At 48.0% G+C, this 17,513-nt stretch overlaps 1 pseudogene; it reads left to right on the top strand.

Annotated features, from left to right (window-relative positions):
- The first annotated feature begins 14,655 nt into the window (after positions 1-14,655).
- On the top strand, positions 14,656-15,646 carry LOC119315536 (annotated as a pseudogene).
- Positions 15,647-17,513: the final 1,867 nt, after the last annotated feature.

Below are 17,513 nucleotides of genomic sequence, written 5' to 3' on the forward strand. Positions count from 1 at the left end.
CATATACCCAGAGCCTGCCAAGGAGCCTGTTTGTCTTCACAATGCTGATCACCAAAGTTTCTCTCAGCCCATGGAAGGAGTCCAGGCAGTCACTCGTCTTTATCCTTTGGCTGGCAATACACGCTTACCTCATCGTGCTCAAACTGAAGCCACTGAAAGCACTATCGCTCAAAGGCCTCAGAAGCGATCTCGTGTTCTCAATGACCGAGAGCTTCTTGTTGCTCTGCATCAGAAACATGATAAGCATCACTTCTGGCTGAAGCGGCAGATGCAAAGCCTCTTGGTGGACGTCAATCGCATTCGCAATCTTGCCACCAAGAATGCCTTTGTTACACATGAAACCTGTCGGAGGTCATGGAAGAGTTTGACATTACTGAGTGCTGAAGCGGATCTTCAAGACGATGGCTTCACTGAAAGATTCAAGTTTGACTCCACTCCTCCAAGGAATGTTGTCTTGCGTCGAACTCCATCTCTTGAAGACTCTGATTATTCCTCCTCCGCTGCAATGGTGAATGTCAGAGTGATAGATGATAAAGATGATGCTACTTCACCACCTCCAACTTCAGCGCGTATCGACACTGCTCCAAGTTCTTCTGCACTGCCAAACCCCGACGACGACCCTGCAGCTTCACCTACACCTTCTGGGAACGAGTAGAGACTCTATGTCTTCAAACCTTTTTGGTCCTTACTGACAAAAGGGGGAGAAGCATATGAGTTGTTCAAGCGGGTCCAAATGGGCGGTTGCTTTATATTTTGCCTAGTGTTTACAACTCTCGCTTTTGATACATTTGGTTCTTTGAGCTGTAACACTTAAACTTGATGGTCGTCTGCTACTTGTTTGCTATTCTATGATGTGATGATAAATTCCGCATGTGCGATGATAAATCCCGCATGAAGTCATATTGCAGACGTCCATTTTTCATTATGTATATCATTATCTTCATTATATGAAATCTTGCATGATGAATTGTCTTCAAAAGTTGAAGAGGATCTCCACAAGTACAACCTGCCATGTGCATTTGCATTCCAAAAGCAAATTACTTATATGCACATCTTCAGGGGGAGCCTTTTGCTACTTATGAAGACAATACATAAATCCTCTACAAATTCACATACTTTTATCCCCATTGAAAACTTCAACCAGTTTGTCATCAATCACCAAAAAGGGGGAGATTGTAAGTGCATCTAGTGCCATCCCTAGTTGGTTTTGGAGTATTGATGACAAACCTGGTTGAGGGACTAATGTGTTTGTGAGAATTGCAGGATAACACAGGTAGTAGTCCCTCATTGATTCGGTTAACCTACCGGAGATGACCCCTAAAAATGTATGAAGACATTGAAGGCATTGGTGGTATGTGCAGATGTCCACATTGAGGACTATGACAAGAGAAGACATTGTGTGAAGACTATGGAGCGCGAAGACTTAGTTGTTTAGTTGTTTCCTTTTCTTCTTTGTGAGTCATAGGAACGACCGTACTGTTAAGTGGGGTCCCAGTGAACAAAGTCAGAGTGACTGAAGTGATGCTCAACCAAATCCTATGTCTTCGAGCGAAGACAATGAGAGCAAATCTTATCCAGAGCTAGATGAGTCAGCTTTACTTGTAGCCCAAGTCAAGCTGCCGCGTGTGTTTGAAATCTGACCGTTGGAACAAATGTCAGTTCCTTAGTGAGCGAGGGGCATTTCGGACAAATCAGGTCGGCTTGCCTAGTGGCTATAAATAGCCCACCCCTACACCATAAATTGGTGGCTGCTCAGAGTTAGTGCACGGTTTTTGTCGTTTGAGAGCAACCCACCTCCAAAGCTTTTGAGAGAGAGAAATCCTTGCGAGGACAAAGCCCAAACACCGAGAGCCAAAGAGTGTTAGGCATCACTGAACTCTTTCTATCCGCATGACCTGAAGACTTATTACACTAGAGGACTATGAATCCTCCAGCCGGTTAGGCGTCGCGTTCTGAGCATCCAAGAGTCATTGTGGATCGCCGGTGAACGAAGTATGTGAAGGTTTGGAAGTCTACCTTAAAGACTTACCAAAGTGATTGGGCGAGGACTGGGTGTCCTTAGCTCAAGGGGAATAAGGTGAAGACGCGGTCTTCTGAGTTGAATCTCAGCCTCCCTAACCAGACGTACATTTGTCACAGCAACTAGAACTGGTCCAACAAATCCTGTGTCCTCAACAAGTGACTGGTTCTATCCTCTCCCTCTCTTTACTTACAGTCTGTCTTCTGAAGTCACTTCCTGTTTGCTTTACCTATTTGTTTTCACTGTGTGACTACTATCGTTGTTTGGCTTCATACTATCTTTCTTCCTGATCTTTACTACCTAGCTGCTATTAGTCTTCGTGCTTTCACTACATTGAATACTTGACTATGGCTTTCTTAGTGTAGTCCACCTTCCGCTGCATATCAATAGGTTCATTTCCATTGTTTGTCTTCGAAACTCTCATGTTTTGAAGACTTTCATAAAAATCGCCTATTCACCCCCCTCTAGTCGATTACTCGCACTTTCAGGTACCAGGAAGAGAAAAATAATGACCGCTTCGACACTCATCGGCCTTTCTTATTCAATGCTATGATTGACAGTTTGGATCTTCGGGACACCAGTATGTCGGGGTGTCAGTTCACTTAGGCGAACAACCGATCTGTGTCAACATACGAGAAGCTCGATAGGATACTAATGGATACCAAATGGGAACTAAAATTTCCTCTGGTAACCGTGCGAGCCCTAGAGCGTATCGAGTCCTTATCGGATCATGCACCCATCATTCTGGATTCTAACTCTACAAACCCAACGACCCGGCGCCCTTTCAAATTTGAATTGGGATGGCTGCATAGTGTGTTTGAGAGAGGCCCGCCGTTGGTCATACACCTATTCAGCGATGGATCTTTAAAATAAGAGCAATGAGATGACACCTCTCTGGATGAGAAAAACATACGAACGCAATTTATAAAAAAGAAAAGAAAAGGCTCTATACCATCATTGATGACCTCGACAAAATTGCAGAGACGCGCACATTATCTCAGCAAGAGATTGAATTGAAAAATCAATCTAATGAGATGGTTGCCCATCTACTGCGAGAAAAGGAGATCAAATACTACCAGAGATCCAAAGTTGATTTTATTTTGATGGGTGATAGTAATACAAGATACTTCCAATTGGTCGCCAATGGACCCATAGGAAGAAATGTATTTACAGTCTCCGACAAGATGAGGGGCCGATCGAAGGTTAGGAGGAGCTCAAAAAGTATATCACCAAATTATAGACTCTCTTTTAGGAGCGCCTACTGAAGGGAATTTCACCCTTGATGAGACCCGAACAGATGATATTCCACATGTTACGGAAGAAAACAATATCCTAACGACACCATTCTCAGAAGAGGAGGTGCGAGCTGCGGTGCTTCAAATGGAACATAACAAAGCTCCAGGCCTGATGGTTTCCTTACAGAATTCTATCAGAATTTCTGGGATATCATCAAGTCTGACCTTTTGTAGTTGTTCAATTGTCTGCATAATGACCGACTTGACCTATTCAGACTTAATTTTGGCGAGATTGTCTTGGTGCCGAAGATTAAGGAGTCCGAACGGATTCAATAGTTCAGACCCATATGCCTCCTTAATGTCAGCTTCAAGATTTTCACCAAAGTGGTGACGAATAGATTAAACTCGGTAGTTGACCATGTTGTCCGGCCATCTCAAACAACTTTTATGCAAAGAAGGAATATACTCGATGGCATAGTAGTCCTGCATGAGACTGTCCATGAGATGCACCAGAAAAACATGAGTGGAGTAGTATTCAAAATTGACTTTAAAAAGCCTATGACAAAATCAAATGGTCTTTCCTCCAATAGGCCCTAAGGATGGAAGGCTTCTCCGATAAATGGCGCAAGTGGATCCAAAATTTTGTAACTAGAGATAGCGTGGCCATCAAATTCAATGATGATGTTGGCCATTATTTTCAGACAAAAGAAGGACTACGACAGGGTGATGCTATGTCCCCAATGTTATTTAACATTGTGGCTGACATGTTGGCTATTCTGATTGAGCGCGTCAAGTAGGATGTCCAAATTATAGGAGTAGTGCCACATCTAGTGGATGGTGGTCTCTCTATTCTGCAATATGCCCATGGCACAATTCTCTTTATGGAACATGACCTGGACAAGGCTAGAAACCTAAAACTTCTTCTCTCAGAGTTTGAGAAAATGTCGGGTCTTAAGATTAACTTCCATAAAAGTGAATTGTTCTGCTTTGGAGAAGCCGTTAAGGCGGAAGCCGATTATGCTGACCTTTTTGGTTGTCCACATGGACAATTCCCAATTAAATATTTGGGAATACAAATTAATTATTGGCGTCTCATCACTGCAGAGTGGAAGCATGTAAAGGAGCGGCTAGAGAAACGCTTGAGCAGCTCGAAAGGCAAGTTGCTCTCACTTGGTGGATGACTGGTTTTAATAAACTCTGTCCTCACAAATATGGTTCTCGATATGCTTTCATTCTTCCAGCTCCCAAAAGGGGTCTTGCAAAGACTGGACTATTTTAGGTCCAGGTTCTTTTGGCAAGGAGATAGGAAAAAATATAGGTTGGCCAAATGGAGCGTGGTTTGTAGGCCGAAACACTAGGGTAGCCTCGGTATTCATGACCTACAGGTCAAGAATGAGGCCCTACTTAGTAAATGGTTGTTCAAGCTTCTTGCTGAGAATGGCAAACCATGCTGGGCAACAAGTATATAGGCCAAAAGGCAGTGTCTCAGGTATATTGAAAACCTGGAGACTCACACTTTTGGGCTGGCCTAATGGCGGCAAAGAAACATCTCTTTCGGTTTGGGTCTTTCTCGATAAAGGACGGGTCAAAGATTCGTTTTTGGGAAAACATCTGGCTAGGAAATGCTAGTCTCCGAGAACAATACCCAGCCTTATACAACATTACACGCGATAAGAATAATACTATTGCGCAAGTGCTCAGCAAATCCCCGCCAAATATTTCGTTCAGGCCGGCTTTGATTGGTACTTGACTAATGTCATGGAATAATCTCTTGTCCCGTCTGGATTCGATTAACCTGACATAAGGTCGTGATATGTTTCGCAGGAACCTTACTACATTGGGATCTTTCACAGTAGACTCTATGTATCGTGCACTCACGCTTTCTGAGGTACTGGTGAGTAATAAAAAAAGTTGGAAAGCGAAGGTACCACTTAAAGTTAAAATATTCATGTGGTATCTCCGTAGGGGAGTTGCGCTAACAAAAGACAACCTCACAGGACGCAACTTGCCGGGAAGTAAGAAGTGCTATTTTTGTACTCATGACGAGACAATCAAATACCTTTTTTCCAATGTAAGTTTGCGCATTCTACGTGGTTAGTCATCCAAACAATATCAAATTTGTATCCGCCCACAAGTGTTGCCAATATTTTTGGTCAATGGAAGGACGGTATTTCAAATAGGTACAAAACGCTAATAAGGGTGGGAGCGTATGTCTTACTATGGTCGCTTTGGCTATGTAGAAATGATGTTGTTCTAATGACAAAAATGCTTCTCCTTTGCATGTTATTTTCCGTTGTACGCACTTGCTTCGTACGTGGTGTACGCTACAACGAGCGGAGTACCAACCGCTGTTCAAGGCGCTGTATATGCTGATGGAGCAGGTGGCTACGGAGGTTTTTTCGCAACATGGGTGGCAGCATAATCTCCGGATTGGTCCACCATCTCTTTCGACATGGGCGTGTCGGTCTATGGACTCTACTATTGCCAAATTGTCGGTCTTTTATCTTTCTATTTGTTAGACTACTGGTGTTTGGCTGTGTGCATCCTAATTATGCAGAGGCCGGATTATACTCTTAATGTATTGTATCCCTTTGATGCTACATTTTGAGATAATAAAAATGCCCTTTATTAAAAAAACTAACTATTGCAAGTGGCAATCCACCACATTTTTTTCAGAATTTAAACTGAAACATCTCCAAAATGCTTAGGGCAAGCTTCCTGTGAGCCAAAGATTCTATGAAAAAACAGTCTTCTTGAGTCTACATATCGCTAAGGGGCTGCATTTCTAAAATATGATCATGTCGATTTGAGCAGCATGCCCTAGCCACATCCTTAATTCTTGTAGTTGCTATTATTCTAGTGCCAAGATCATTTTCTGGGAAAGCATATTTAATAACACGCCACGCATGTACATCCCATATATCATCTATTATAATCAAGTACCTGCCAAGCAATTCATTATAGTGTTAAGTCAAATATATTTAACTTATCAAGTCGTGTTAAAAGATGGAACTACGGAGAAAAGTAATTCATTCATTCATATATCAGTAGTGGTTGAGGAACAAAATAGGCACATTGGTTAGCTGGTACTAATCAATTAATGAGATTGATGAAATGAGTATACAATCCTTGTCTAGACACAAGAGAGCGTAGCAAATGATAAAAGTTGAGCATATTTAATCGGCAACCAATGAATGCACCTTGGATGTGCCCCTTTCATGGGTGCGTCGAGATGGCAAAGTTTCGGGGTTTTTCTTTTAAATGGGCATACTATTCCTTGCACCTTATCCCTTATTTACATATCTTTAGGAATATTTGAGGATTTAATTCTAGAGGTTTTACCCATACATCATGTTTCAGTTTATTTTCAAGTGGAGTGGGGGCAAACACACTTCAAAAAAATATTTATTACCAAGGAAATGGATAAAGTAGAATACAAAGGGCAGGCATAAAGTACCTCTTAGCTTGGAAATGTTCTTTGAGTTTGTCGACAAGATGTGACTCGCAAGTTGGGATAGTAAACTACGGAGAAGTCTTCGTATGCCAGGCTTTCGAGACACTGGCACAAATGCGCTACAGTCAAAATCGCTCTTCGGCCTGCTGTATACCTCATTGGCAAGTGTTGTTTTGCCAAACCTCGAAATCCCACAATTGGTACAATCTTGAACTGATTCTCCTCATCTCTTAGCAGATTGATAAGTTCATTTCATGCCCTCTCAATACCAACAAGGTCAGCAGCATTTGCATAGAGTGCAACAACTCGTTGATCAATGGCCACATCATTTGATGGGGGTACATGATAATCATATCTTTTGTGTCGTTTACTTGTCTCAAGCACAAGTTTCTTGATGTCCCTCACCCGATTAGCAAGCCAGTGACGGGCCATTAGGCTTCGTTTGGTACAAAGGGATTTGGGAGGATTTGGGAGGCGGGGAGTTGGTGAATCCCTCCCTTCCACCCAATCCCCTTAATTCCCTAATTCCTCTCCAGGCCCAATCCCCTTTGTATAAAAAAACTCATTTGGTTGATAAGGTTTGTGATATAGAGATGACATGATGAAATCAGTTAAAAATTCAATCTTTACAAGTTAAAAAACACCATAGTAAGAAAAACTTGCTACAGATCATGTTGTTTGTAGGCATCGGACAAGCATGCAGCAGCTACAAAAGATCTCCGATGCAGGCATACTTAAAGAAACTACTGAGCGAATAGTACGACTAATCTATTCATCCATCAGCTAGCTCGCGAGGAGAAGATGAATAATAATGGACAGAGCTGGGGGAGCAAGGGCCATGATATGCAGAGGCGTCAATATTCATCCGCGGAAAACATAGAGCTCAGACCTGGATTGGATTCATCTGGCCAATTTCTCGAAGGATGCGGGCGGCAGCGCGTTGGAGGGCGGCGGTGGCATACTCCCGTCTCTCGTTGGAGGAGCTGCTGCGAGGCGAGGGGATCGGCGTACGAGCTGCGAGGTGAGGAGGGCGGCGTTGGAGGAGCTGCGAGGCAGCGGCGTGTCGTTCATTCCTCGAGGGGCTCCGCGAGGGATGAGACTTTCCTGCTCCCTCCCCTTGCTCCCATCTGTGCTCGTGGCTTGATTTAATTAGAACAAAATAATTCTGGCCCCACCCCCTTAAAATCAGGGGGGAGATGATTAAATTAGAACAGAAAAAAGAAAAAAAGACAACCATAGGATGAAGTGGGAGCATGGATGAGAGCATGAGAGGGAGCAAGCAAGACGGATCCCTCCGTGAGGCTGTTGAACCGCGTGGATCGGGAGGGGTTGGCGAGGATTAGAGAGGTTTGCCCGTTAAATCCCTGCCTACCAAATGGGCTGACGGGTTTTTCGGTTGATTCTGGGCCCTGCGTGGATAATCCCCTCTAAACCTCTCCAAACCTCTTCCACCAAACGAGGTCTTAGTATTTTGAGGCGCTCAACAGTACTACTGTTCACAATCCCAGAACTTCCACCGGCAAATAGCTGCGTCGGTTGCGATTGATTTTTTCCCTCACAAACGTGATTCACTCGGGAAAAAACAGTCCAGCTCTCCCAGGGCTTCGATCGAGATTAGCAACTGTAACTATTTTCCCTAGAATAAAACTCCCTTTATGTTGTTGCCGACTGAACGGATCAGAGAGAGAGAGGTCGCTGAAGAGGTAGAACACTCGAGGTTTTTCGCTGCCAAACTTGCGCAGCTTTTCTGTTCTGTATTCCACGTCTGAAGCAAATTACAAAGACTGGTCTAACTACCTCCTGGCCTGGCTACTGTGATCCGCTTCTGTCGCTCCATCCAGCGACGGGATCAGTCAGAAGCCACGACTAGAAGGATAACAAACTACGGAGAGGCGCAGCTCTCCACTACCTGCATGCCCATGCATGCGTTAATTACAAAACAGAAAAGAACTAAATACGCTGCATGCAATGAGATTATCTAGGCTAACATTTCACCCCCTTAATCTCATTGCTCCACGCCGATCACCCGTAACCTCTGCCTCATCTCGATGAAGCGAACACGCCCGAGCGCCTTGGTCAGTGCATCGGCGAGCTGATCTTGAGTTCCCACATGAGCTATCTCCATCTGCTTCTTCTCCATGCAATCTCGCACGAAGTGAAACTTGACGTCTATGTGCTTGCTTCGATCATGGTGAACTGGGTTCTTGCTAAGGGCTATGGCTGACTTGTTATCGACCAAGAGCTTGAAGTGTGCTGGCGAGATTCCTGTGATATCCTCTAGCAGCCGGCTCAGCCATAGTCCCTGGTAGGTAGCAGCTGCGATCGCAACATATTCTGCTTCATAGGAGGAGAGGGCAACGATCCTTTGCTTCTGAGAGCTCCAAGTCACCAGATTCTTCCCAAGGAAGAAGACGTGCCCAGAAGTGCTTTTCCGATCGCCAGCGTCTCCAGTATGGTCGCTGTCGCTGAATCCCAGTAGTTCAGCAGTTCCATGGCCTCTCTTGTAGCTGCACCCATAGTGCATTGTACCCTTAATGTACCGTAGAATCTGCTTGACTGCTGCCCAGTGGTGTATGCTTGGCTTTTCCATAAATCTGCTCACAATCCCCACTGAGTGTGCTATATCTGGCCTCGTGTTTACCAGGTAGCGCGGGCTCCTAATTACTCTGCGATACAGTGTGGCGTCAAACAGATCGCCTTCGTCTTCTTTCTTCAGCTTGAGGCGACACTCCATTGGCGTGTGACAACTGTTGCAGTTACTCATGTCTGCAATTTCCAGGATCTTGCTTGCATAACTCCTCTTACTCAGGATGATTCCGTTGCTGCTTTGCTTAACTTCTATGCCCAGATAGTAACTCAGCTGCCCAAGATCACTCATCTTAAAGAGATGCTTCATCTGGTCTTTGAAGGAGATTATATCTGCTGCATTTGTTCCTGTGATGATCAAGTCATCCACATAGACTCCCACCAGCAGAAACGATTTTGTGTTGCCTCGTTTGTACACTGCATGTTCGAGACCACTCCTTGTGAAGCCAAGAGTGGAGAGGGTCTCATCCAGTTTTGCATACCATGCTCGTGGCGCCTGATGCAGCCCATACAAAGCTTTGCGGAGGCGTAGCACATTTCCCTCCATGCCGGCGACCTCGTACCCCGGCGGCTGAGCAACATATACCTCCTCCGTGAGATCTCCGTTTAGAAAAGCTGATTTTACATCCATGTGATGGACTTCCCATCCTGATTGTGCAGCAAGAGCTAGCAGCAGTCGCACCGTCTCCATGCGGGCTACGGGAGCGAACACTTCCTCAAAATCCACCCCCTGACGCTGAACATACCCCTTAGCGACGAGACGAGCCTTGTGCTTAACCACGTTGCCCGCCGGATTGCGTTTGACGCGATACACCCACTTCAGCCCAATCGCTTTGTGCCCATCCGGGAGCTGAGCAAGTTCCCATGTCCCATTGTCGACGATGGATTCCATCTCAACATCCATGGCGCTCTTCCATGGTTTACTAGCAAGCGCCTCGTCCACGTCGTGCGGCTCCTCGGCGCTGAAAAGACAGCGCACGAGCAAACAACGCTCGAACTGTTAGCGCACTGTCTCATCTTCAGTTTCCTCCAGTACGCTCGTGAAACTCCGATAACGAACTGGTTGCCCCGTAGGTACATCGTGGCGCGAGTCGTGTGATGGAGGCGTGCTCTCGCCGCCTGACGAGTCCGTGGGCGTCGTCGGCCCGGACTGCAACGGGTCAGGCGTGCTCACCACCGGCGTGGCGACTATAGTGGATCGCAGCGTCCCCAAGGTTGGTGTAGAGGGTGTCGCCGCTCCCCGAGGAGTGACCGGCGGGGTTGACGACCCGCTATCGAACTCCTGGACTTCGTTCTCCATGGTGTAGACCACAGTGAAAGTCACCGGTGTGGTGGTGACCGCGCTCGTGCTCTGAGTGTTCCATGCCCATGGCCTGTTCTCCTCAAAAATGATGTTGCGCGTTACCTGGACCTTCTTGGTGGCTGGATCATATGCACGATACGCCTTGGAGCCTTCCTCGTAACCGACAAACACCATTGGTGTCGATCGATCGCTGAGCTTGGTGATGCCAGTGTCGACGCGTTTCACGTGAACCATGCACCCAAACGTGCGCATGTGCTGCACATTGGGTTTACGGCCGTGCCATGCCTCATAGGGCGTGACACCCTCCAAGCTCTGAGTTGGCGCGCGGTTTAGCAGATACACTGCCATTCTCACCGCATCTGCCCAGAAGAACGCCGACATGTCCATGCTTTTCATCATGCACCGGGCCATCTCCATCACCGTCTGATTGCGGCGTTCAACAACGCCGTTCTGTTGCGGCGTGTACGGCGCGGAGGTGAAGTGCTTGATGCCGCTCTGCTCGCAATACTCCTTGAACTCTATTGAGTTGAACTCGCCGCCGCGATCTGACCTGAACGCGCGCAACCTGCAGTGGCCGTCATCCTCGGCCATCACTCTGATTTTCTTGAAGCGGGAGTATGCCTCATCCTTGGATCTTAGAAGTTCTAACCACATGTAGCGGCTGTAATCATCTACCACAAGCAGAAAATACTTGTTACCTCCCAGTGTTGTTGGAGTGATCGACCCGCACAAGTTCGTGTGCATGAGCTCTAGACCGCGCTCGGCTCGGTACACTATGGCCTGCGGGAAGGGTGCTCGGTGTTGCTTTCCCAGAGCGCAGCCGTCACAGTATTCGGCTACCCGATCAATCTCCGGCATGCCGCGCATGAGTTGCTTCGTGGTCATGGCCCAGAGCGCGCGGAAGTGGAGATGCCCCATGCGGGCATGCCATCTCCAGGTAGCGTCGTCGCCTTGCGCCATCAAACACACCGGTGAGTCGATGGTGAGCACACCGGTGTACAGGCGGTTGTCGGAGCGCTTGATGCGCGCCAGGACGCGCCGCACCGGATCCAGGACGGCCATGATGCCGCTCGCTATGTTGACGATGCAGCCTGCCTCATCCAACTGCCCCAGAGAGACGATGTTTGTCCGCAGGCTAGGGATGTAGAAGACACGGGTAAGAGCGCGCTGATCGCCGCCCTGGCAGCGGAACACAACGCTGCCTCGCCCACGGATGGCCACGACCGATCCGTCGCCAAATTTCACCGACCCGTGCACCATTTCGTCGAACGATGAAAAAACGTGTCGATCACCTGTCATATGGCTGCTCGCCCCTGTGTCGAAGAACCACACCCCGTCCGACGACGGGACGGGCATGACCTTCTCCTCGTTAAGGTACACATGTTGGGGCGCCACAAGTTGGGAGGTGTCCACAGTGGTGACCACGGCCATGTATAGGCCCTGATCCTGCTCGGCGCTAGCTTGGGCAAGATGTGCCTCCTACTTGCCCTTCTGCTCCTCATCCCTGAGCCTGGCGCGGCACTCCTTCTTCCAGTGGCCTGGTTTGTTGCAATAGTGTCACTTGCCCTTCTTCTTTCCGGCGGAGCCGCCGGATCCGTTCGCGCCCGCGCTCGACGGCGCGGCCTTGCCGCCGCCCTAGAATTTGTTCTTCCCGGGCGACTTGCTCTTGTTGTTTCCGCCTGATGACAATCCACCGGAGCTGAGCTGTCGCTCGCGCGCGTCCCACTCTGCAGAGGTGTACATGAGGCGCGCGTCGTACTGCGCCATGTCATCCAGATCGTAGTGATCTTCGCACGCTGACAGGCGCCTGGTGAGCTCCTCGATAGTCATGGTTTTGAGATCGATGAGGGACTCGATCGCCATTGCCATCTGCCGATACTTCCGTGGCACGACGCGGAGGAACTTCTAGACGGCCTTGTGCTCCGTCACTGGGTCGCCGTACAACTCGAGATCGGCGACGAGGCCGGAGAGCCGCAGCGCGAAGTCTTCGACGAACTCGCCTTCCTTGAAGCGGAGATCCTCGAATTCCCGGCGACGCACTTGTGCCTTGGCCTCGCGTGCGCGCTCGCTGCCCATGCGGAGAGTCTTGATCATCTCCCAGGATTTCTTGGCCGAGTCCTTAGCGGCCAGGACCCAGATCATCTCCGGCGGCACGCCGGTGAGTATGATCTGCAGCGCGCGTCGGTCGTCGTGCTCGTCGGCGGCGTCGTCGATCACCACGGACCAGGCGCGGGCAACCTGCCGCTTGACTTGCATGATGAGGGACCACTCCATGTAGTTGGTGCGGGTGAGGACCATTGATGATGTAGAGGTCTCGCTCTCCCGCATGACTCGCTCGATGACGCGCAGCTCGTCGCTACCGCCGCCCGTCAGACGCGCCAATGGCGCCGTGGGCAGTGGCGTCTTCGGCGGCGATTTCGTCCCGCCCTTACTGTTCTTCTCTGGGTCGGTGTCGGACATGGCCGCCGCAGATCAGACACCGCTGGCCACCGGAGCAGGGATCGAACACCACAGCTTTGATGCCAATTGTTGTTGCCGACCGAACGGATCAGAGAGAGAAAGAGGTCGCTGGAGAGGAAGAACACTCGAGGTTTTTCGCTGCCAAACTTGCGCAACTTTTCTGTTCTGTATTCCACGTCTTAAGCAAATTACAAAGACTGGTCTAACTACCTCCTGGCCTGGCTGCTGTGATCCGCTTCTGTCGCTCCATCCAGCGACGGGATCAGTTAGAGGCCACGATCAGGAGGATAACAAACTATGGAGAGGCGCAGCTCTCCACTACCTGCATGCCCATGCATGCGTTTATTACAAAACAGAAAAGAACTAAATACGCTGCATGCAATGAGATTATCAAGGCTAACACTTTACCGACAAACATACGGAAATGTTAACGCCCACACGTGTGGGCGTTTGCACATCGCCCACACGCCTCCATCACCACTCATTTTGCCACGTATGAATAGATGACATCAGCAGAATTTTTTTTGGTTTTCGGCTTAAAAATGTTGTATCTCCTAAATAAAAAAGCGAACTAAAAATCCGTTTTCACCATTAAATCCGTCTCGATGAGATCTTCAAAAATAGACCCCATGTTGATATGTTTCGACGAATTTTTTTTTTTGCCAGAAGTTGCCACGATGTTTACACTGCAGTTGCCATATGGCTTAAACTAAAGTTGCCATGTGGCAATTTTAGTTTGTAGATCATGGCAATTTTAGTATTTTGATGATGGCAACTCCAGTACTTTGACCATGAAAATTATTTTTTGTATGAACCATGGCAATTTTACGTGCATGTATCATGGCAATTTTAGTTTATGGTTCATGGCAAGTCTAGTTTCTTAATTCCCCGTTTTATAAATTTCAAATTTTACTTTTAAATGTAGAAGAAAATAGCCGAAACATATCATGGCAACTTCAGTGTAAACATCATGGCAATTCATATGTAATGGACATGGCAACTTTTAATCCAAAAAAATTTCATCAAAACATATCAACATGGGATCTAGTTTCGGAGATCTCATCGCGAGGGATTTAATGGTGAAAACATATTTTCAATCGGATTTTTCGTTTAAGAGATAAAACATTTTAAAAACTGAAAATCCAAAAATATTCCTACATGCATGCATGCAATGAGATGACAATCTGTTTACATTAGAGACGTGTGATGCGTCTTCCTTCGCACCACACGTGTGGCAGTTAGTGCGACCCCAAAAATAACAAGAAAAACTACGGTAGCTATCCTTCTCGGATACAAATTCCTATATAAGCTAGCTAACCTAAACCGACTTAGACACGGACGTAACCGGACTTGTCATATATAATAGGACACGTACGGCAGCACTACCTCTAGCCGAACGCAGGTTCAACCTCAATCAATTCAAAGATATAGGAAGAACAAACCTTGTCACAAAGATTACGTCACAGTTGTTTCGTTCACCGCCGCCCTGCACAAAACCCTCGCCCAAAGCAGGAGCAGCAGCAGCAAACGACGCCCCGTCTCATCTGCGAGATCGAGTTGCGAGCACCCGATCCCGAGGACGTGGAGTAGGCCGAAAATGTCGCCGTCGGGGTCTGCATCCTCCATCGTCGCGGACACAACGGAAGGGTACCACATCCTCATGATCCGCGACTACTCCTGTACCAAGGGCATCCCCACAGGAGAGCGGATCGGTTCTCTTCCCTTCACAGTTGGTGGCCACTGCTGGCGCATCAACTACTTCCCCAACGGTGTACGCTCGGAGGTCGTGGATTACGTGTCCTTCTCCCTCGAGCTAGACGAAGATGTCCCGGCTGCGGTGAAGGCCCAGGTTAAAATTTGTTTCGCCGGCGAGGAGGAGGAGGCTGAGCAGGCGGCGTAGCTGGCATTGGCATCGGTGGACAAATTCACCTCCCAGAAGTGCAGGCAGTATGAGAAATTCATCAAAAGGGAGGTCCTGGAGAACTCGAGGCATCTAAAGAACGACTCTTTCAGCATCCGGTGCGACATCGGTGTCATACACGGTTACCTTGCGGTAGACGGCACGGCCGGCTTTATCTCTGTGTCCCATGCGACGTGCGCCAGAACCTTGGAAAGTTCATCGAGACCAACAAGGGCACCCACGAGGTGTTTGAGGTCGGCACTGAGATCATTGCCGTGCACTACTGCGTGCTCGCGGCATGCTGGGCCCGCTCGCCGCCGTTCGAAGCCGAGCTCTATGGACCCATGAGGGAGGGCAACGCTGCCGCCGCCGGCCTGGTGCGCATGGAAGGCATGGAGGTGGAGGTGTTCAAGGCGCTACTCGACTTCGCGTACACGGGCCGTCTGCCGCAGACGTCCACGGAAGACAACGGGGTCACGTGTCAGCGTCTTCTAGTCATGGCAGACAGGTATGGCATCGTGCAGCTGAAGCTATTGTGCGTGGAGTGGATGTGCAAGTACGTACATGTGGGCACTGCCGCGACGCGCTAGCCGAGCAAAATCACCGCGAGGGGCTCAAAAAGGCATGCTTCGATTTTCTCGCTGCTCAGAAAACTGAGGGTGGTCATGGCCACCTGTTAGAGGAATAGAGTGTTGGGGCTGGACAGCAACAATGCGCTGCACAAATTCATCGATACGGCAAATATGCACACTACACAACCCCCTCCACTTGTGATGCACTTTAAGGACAGCTTCAACCAACAGGTAAGCAGCGGAATAACACAAACAACATGCACATGTGACACAGGATTTAACGTGGAAAAACCTCCTCAACTTGAGGAGTAAAAAACCACGGCTGTGGACCGACCGGTCCACACAACTTCACTATGAGAATGATGAGTACAAAGTCTTCTCTAGAACCTCTAGAGAGATTTACAACACACTCTCCACGTTGCCAACCGGCAACAGCAACAACAGCCACAAGAGGCAAGATTTCAGCAAAGCAGAGTTTACACAGCTTCTGTACCCTCCAGTATTTTGCAAACTGCTCTTAAACCGCTGAACCAAACAGCACCAAATTTGACAGACAAGTAGACACACGAGTTCTTGAGATCCCCTCCAAATTTCAGCTCAATCGGACATCGTTTCCCTACCCAAACTGTTCGTCTCCCAAAACTACTCTGTTCTGAAACTGCAGCAGTCAGAGCTGACAAAACCACTCTCAAATCTGATGCTCCACTGACCCAATCCTCAAACCAGCTAACCAGATCGAAGTACTCAAAGTAAGGAACGAGCTCACCAAGTTTGGGGTCGATCCAAGCACGTTTGAGCCTCCAACCACCAGCTTGAACACTGTCTAGTCAGATGCAACAAATCTGGACAGAACCTCTGCTTCTTCTTCTTCCTCTCTCAGGTTGTGTTTTCTCTTGTGTGCTCTCTCTCTCACTCTCACGAATGGCAGCCACCACCAGCAAGGGGTGGAGTGGCTAGGGTTTTCTCCTTGCTTCACTTCCCTTGGAAGCGCTCTCAACCGTTGGATGCAGCGAAGATCAACGGCTGACATGTGTTGGACTTATGGGCTGATATTGGGCTGCCAACACACCTCCATGTGGAGGGACTTAGCCCAACAAACTCCCCCTCCCGACATCATGGAGGGTCTCACTGCCTTCCGGCAGCCATGCCAGCGAGCCGGCGGCGTACTTCGAGCTTCTTCCTTATCACCACTTTAGTCAACATATCAGCCACATTGTCATCGGTGTGAACCTTCTCAAGTTGCATTTTCTTGAAATACAACACATCTCAAATCCAATGATAACGGACTTCTATATGCTTAGACCTTGAATGAAAACTTGCATTCTTACTCAAGTGGATAGCACTTTGGTTGTCACAAAACAACACATACTTGTCTTGCTTAAAACCAAGCTCACAAGCCAACCGTTTCAGCCACAATAGCTCTTTACTCGCCTTTGTTACTGCAATGAATTCAGCTTCAGTTGTATTCAATGCCACACACTTTTGCAGCCTGCTTTGCCATGACACCGCTCCCCCTGCATAGGTAACCAAGTAACCTGAAGTAGACTTCCTTCTGTCAACATCTCCAGCCATGTCAGAATCTGAAAAAGCAATCAGCTTGGCCTCACTGTCACCGAAGCAAAGTTTCAGATTTGTGCTGCCACGAAGATATCTCAAAATCCACTTCACGGCTTCCCAATGAGGTCTTCCTGGATTGGACATAAATCTGCTCACAGTACTAACCGCATGAGCAATGTCAGGCCTTGTACACACCATAGCATACATCAAACTCCCAACCGCTGAAGCATAAAGAACATGATGCATTTCCTTTTTCTGCTCATCAGTGGTAGGACATTGCTTTCTGCTTAACTTGAAATGGGCTGCTAGTGGACAACTCACAACTTTAGCATTTTTCATCCTGAACTTCTGAAGTACCTTCTCAATATACTTCTCTTGAGACAAGTACAACTTGTTGCAATTTCTGTCTCGCTCAATTCTCATTCC

The sequence above is a fragment of the Triticum dicoccoides genome, chromosome 6A (assembly GCF_002162155.2).
Source record: "Triticum dicoccoides isolate Atlit2015 ecotype Zavitan chromosome 6A, WEW_v2.0, whole genome shotgun sequence".
NCBI lineage: Eukaryota > Viridiplantae > Streptophyta > Magnoliopsida > Poales > Poaceae > Triticum > Triticum dicoccoides.